Consider the following 5,776-nt stretch of genomic DNA (forward strand, 5'->3'; position numbering starts at 1 on the left):
ATCCTGGTTTCATTTGTTTTCACTAGTTTGCCTATTACCAGAATGTAATTATGCATTCCACTATTTCAAGAAAATGTACCTGAAGGCAACTCAAAAGGGCACAGAAATAATTATTCACAGAAAATATAGTTTGCACAGCAGTTCTTATATGGCAAAACATCATGAACAGAAATTTTCCGTTAACTACAGATTTATCAGGGAAGGTTTGTGTATTGTGTGTAAGGATCTTGTGAATCCACCTCTAAGGTCTGCTTATTATATCTAGAGACAATGCTCCAACTAAGATGTTCTAGTCTAATATCTCAGTTCACAGTAAGTTCACGTCAAGAATGTCTTAAGATGTGAATAGATCATTCCCTATTAAATTTACTAAGTTTTAGTAGCAATTTCCCATGAACATTTGGGCTGTTTTACCATTTCCACTTTTAAGTACAGATTAGATACAAGTATAGGTAATAGTAAATAGTCTCTTGCATCAAGTGAGCCTATTAAGATGCTGGGCTTATTATGACCAGCTAAGGAAATAAAACTGATGTGTTCTTACAAGCATTGCTCTACTTATGTAAGTGGCATTTTTGTCAGCATTCTATAAATTCTAAATTTTAATTACTTGAAATCATTCAGAATTTGGCAACAGACTAGAACAGAATGGCTTTGAATTTTATTATACACTACTTGGAAATGTCATTTATTTCACTGATAGGTTGTTGGTGTCCGTTACTGTAAAACTGCAGCTAATAAACAACAACTTTGACTGGATCAGTCACATTATAAGGTTATTGGTAAGAGGATTTTACCATTTGGACCCAAATAACTTATCTATTTTACCTTAATTTAGATACCATCCAGTGTATTTTGCTCATTCACGTCATTGATGTGCTTAGCTCAAGCAGGATGTTCAGCATATTGATCACTGCTGCAGTAGCCTTAACTATATGGTTTATATCCAACCAATGATATAACAGCTGGCCAGCTTCTTAAGCTTCAGGGCACCTTCCATATGCCCAGACTGTCAGGCAGCTTCAGTTGGGGTGACTGAAAGCAAGTTTGGGTGTGAAGGTTTTCAGAGCTTTACTGCTGCCAAAGAGTATGTTCTTCTGAGGCACTTGAGGACGAATGGTTGGCTTGTGCTTTACTTTGCTGGGCATATACAATCCCTTTGGGGAAAAAAAATCAGTTTTCTTAATATTGTTGATGTTTTATTATTTTCCTTTTCAGGAAAGTTATTTTAAAGCTAGGAGTGTTGTGTTTTATAGATCGTGTCAGGATGGTAATGTACTTTTAAATGGAGAGTTCATTTTTTTCAGTCAGTTTAAAAGTGGGCAAAGTAACCAAAACATTTTTTTCTGTAGATAAATTGTGGTGATTTTATATCTGTGGGGCTGGCAGAGTGTTATAAAATGCTTTGTAGTGTGTTGTTCTGTAAAGAAAATAACCTTTCTAGACTGGTAGTGTTTACTGGCTATTGCTGCTTATCTTCACAGGACAGCAACATCATTTCGGCTTGACTGTGAACAGACTACCCACAGTCGGTCCTTCTTCCAGCCATGAAAAAGAAAAACATTATGCAAACAGCTATTGCCAGCACAGCAGGCTATCAATGTGCCTCAGTTGCAGGTCAGTGACTCTGCGGTGGCCATTAGTTGTACCTCAGACCTCTCATGTTTTACCCAGGATCCCTTTGGTGTACCACCTACAGTCACTATGGACAGGGGATAACCACATCCTCTGCAACTGTTGGGGACCCTCAGTGGGCAAGGGAGAGCCACTCTTATCAGTCCAGAGAGCGGGAATAGGAAAGGTTTCCCTGTTCTGTCAGAATGCTGTACCCATTCCTGGCCATGCTGCAGCTGCTGTCATTAGTAACATGATTGGCCACATTTTCCTGTAAAAAAGAAATAGAAAATCAAGCATGTATCTGCTCCTTCTCAATTTTCTTTGACTAGGAGTATTTTACTGGGTCTGGCTCAGGGTTTTATTCAGGCTACTGATCCTTCTTGAAAAGTATTTTTTGGTAAAAGAAAGAGGGATTCCTCTTTTCCTGAAGAGAGTCAAGATTCTGAATCTGAACAGGAAGATGCATGGAGGGATATAGGGTTTTTCCTGAAATTTCTGATTCATAAGGTTACATATTGGATGCATCTAGTTACCTACTTTATATCTCCCCATGTGCATAAGAGTTGCTATCTATTCCTTCTTGCCAATCTGTGTCCTTCTACCTGCCTTTATCCACTTGAGGGGTGAGGGAAAATAATGTGCCACTTCTTCAGAGATATAGAAAAGGCTACTTGGTCATATCCATGTTGGGGTAGGTAAGGCCAGTTAGTCATATTCATGTTGAGGTTAGAAGAGGCTAGTTGGTCATATCCATGCTGGGGTAGGTAAGGCTAGTTAGTCATATTCATGTTGAGGTTAGAAGAGGCTAGTTGGTCATATCCATGTTGATGTGAGAAAAGGATAGTTGGTCATTTCCATGTTGGGGTAGGTAAGGCTAGTTAGTCATATTCATGTTGAGGTTAGAAGAGGCTAGTTGGTCATATCCATGTTGATGTGAGAAAAGACTGGTTGGTCATATCCATGTTGTGGGTGGAAAAGGCTAGTTGGTCATATCCATGTTGGGGGGGAGATAGTTGGTCATATCCATGTTGGGGGGGGGTAGTTGGTCATATCCATGTTGGGGTAGGTAAGGCCAGTTAGTCATATTCATGTTGAGGTTAGAAGAGGCTAGTTGGTCATATCCATGTTGATGTGAGAAAAGGATAGTTGGTCATTTCCATGTTGGGGTAGGTAAGGCTAGTTAGTCATATTCATGTTGAGGTTAGAAGAGGCTAGTTGGTCATATCCATGTTGATGTGAGAAAAGACTGGTTGGTCATATCCATGTTGTGGGTGGAAAAGGCTAGTTGGTCATATCCATGTTGGGGGGGAGATAGTTGGTCATATCCATGTTGGGGGGGGGGGTAGTTGGTCATATCCATGTTGGGGTAGGTAAGGCCAGTTAGTCATATTCATGTTGAGGTTAGAAGAGGCTAGTTGGTCATATCCATGCTGGGGTAGGTAAGGCTAGTTAGTCATATTCATGTTGAGGTTAGAAGAGGCTAGTTGGTCATATCCATGTTGATGTGAGAAAAGGCTAGTTGGTCATATCCATGTTGGGGTAGGTAAGGCTAGTTAGTCATATTCATGTTGAGCTTAGAAGAGGCTAGTTGGTCATATCCATGTTGATGTGAGAAAAGGCTGGTTGGTCATATCCATGTTATGGGTGGAAAAGGCTAGTTGGTCATATCCATGTTGGGGGGGGGTAGTTGGTCATATCCATGTTGGGAGTAGAAAATGCTAGTTGGTCATATCCATGTTGGGGGGTAGAAAACACTAGTTGGTTATTTGGATGGCACAGTGGTGCAGTGGTAGTATTGTCATCTCATAGCAAGAGATTCTCTGGTTTGATTCTCAGCTGAAGTGCCTTCTGTGGGAAGTCTGCATGTCCTCCCTGAATTCATGTGGGTTTCTTCTGCGTTCTCCTGATTCCTCCCATGGTACAAAGACATGCGTCTGGAGCATTTCTCCCCAGGCCCCTGCTGAAAATTGGCTTTGTTCCAAGTCGGACTTTCCCAGTTAACAAATGTTAAATAAATAAATAAATATCCATGTTGGAGGTAGAAAAGGCTAGTTGGTTATATCCATGGTGAGGTTACAAAAGGGCTAGTTCGTCATATCCAAGTTGAAGTTAGAAAAAGCTAGTCAGTGATATCCCTCTGGTGGATATTCTTCCTCTTCTATCCAAAATTCTAGAAAAATGCATCAATACTGAACTTCCATCACCTTGTAGACAACCAAATACTGTCATTATCACAGCATGGCTTCAGGCCGGGGCATAGCACTACAACTATCCTTCTGTCTTTTATGGATACTGTAAACAGAGCCTGTGACACTGGCAAAACTGTTTCCAACGTCTTTCTCAACCTATCCAAAGCCTTTGATACCATCTATCACCCTTTGATCATCACCTAACTCTGTAATATCGGTCTCTACCCCCATACTATAAATTGGTTCTCCAGTTATTTAAACAAAAGACAACAGGCTGTTAGATGGCAAAACTTCATCTTCTCTTTCCTCAACACCACCACTGGCATTCCCCAAGGTCCATACTTGGACACATTCTCTTTAGTATAGTCATAAAACAATTTCCAATCATCACTATCTCAAGGATCTGTCATTCAGTATGCAAGCAACTCCACTATAGTCTGCTCTGCCAACTCTATCTATGACTTACTCACTCTATCTTAAAATGCCTTCTCCTCCACTGAATCCTTGATGCACAACATTCACCTAGCCCTGAACACAAAAAAATCCAAAATCATACTTTTCTCCTCTAAAAAAAAAAAACAACCCCCAAAAATAAGAATGAGTTCAGCATCTTTTCTTTTAATAAATCATTTATTGACGTCATTAGCCACACTAAGCTCCTTGGCATCACTATCGACAAACTCATGAAATTCAACCTGCATATACAACACAATATCCATAAAACATATCTTAAACTTGGAACCCTCTATAAACATTATCACTTCCTAAACCCATCCACAAGAACAACCCTAACAACAAGATACCTACTACCCTCTCTCCTCTACGGTGCCCCCCTACTCACTAATATCCAAAACTCTTTTAAACACAAACTAGAGACATGGCACAATAAAATTGCCACATCTGTATGCTGATTAACATACAATTTGCATACATAATTGTGTAACCTCACCCACTCCAATGGAATTGTGTGACACCAACTTGCAAATGCAAACTGAAGAAAAGAACGAAAATATCGCCCCAGGCTCTGCAGTAAATGGTAACCATTTCTTTTAAATGTATAGCAATGATGTTCACTGGGAAGAGAGAAGAGAATTAACTTTAGGATTTTTTTTTGGTGACTTGCAGTATGTGGGTTTTGTGATAAACGTAGGGGCATTTGATGGTAGGCAATATTCTAATCTTAGCAAAAGAACATTATAGTTTGCTAGGACCTCCAAAAGTCATTCTCCGTGGCCTACTTATCAGTGGCATAGCTTGAGTTTGTGCCACCCAGGGCTGTCTGAGGTTTCCACCCTTCCCCCCTCACAAAATCATGGTCAAATGGGCCCCCCCTTACACATCCCTCCCCCCTGCAGCCATTCCAATGTCCCATTACTTGGCTAGTTCACCTCATTTACCATAAACACCAATGTACATATTGATTTACTTCTACAATGATTATTTGATTTCATTTAAAACTTTTATTTTACATTTTATAGCACAAACACTAATTCAAATAAAAATCAACAGGAATGCAACAGAATTAATCCAAAACATTATTACAATATTAAAAAAAAACCCAGCAGGCATAAATACAAAGCATTGTGCACCTCCATCCATTAGAACAACTGTAAATCCCTTCCATTTCAAAACTTCCCCTCATAATCAGCTCTCCTCATGCTGGAAGTGTACTTGTACCAAGCCCTCTCATTAAAGATATGTTTCCCTACTTCTTGCCACCACTGTTTCTATGTAAGGTAGTACCACCATAAAGAGAGGTTACAGAACAATAAGCTACGTAGATACTTATTTTTTTTCTGCTAAGTTGTTTAAAATTGTATGTTTTCTGTTATGGTTGACAATTTCTACACACTTATTCTTGTAAATGCCTTCTAATCCCTGTGTAATTTGATCTTTGTAATTTTTATTTGTCAACAAAATGAGCTGGAAACCACAATCCCAATAGGATACTGTTTTATTAGCAAACGCTT

The sequence above is a fragment of the Protopterus annectens genome, chromosome 14.part0, assembly GCF_019279795.1.
Source record: "Protopterus annectens isolate FY-2018-M chromosome 14.part0, PAN1.0, whole genome shotgun sequence".
NCBI classification, from domain to species: domain Eukaryota; kingdom Metazoa; phylum Chordata; order Ceratodontiformes; family Protopteridae; genus Protopterus; species Protopterus annectens.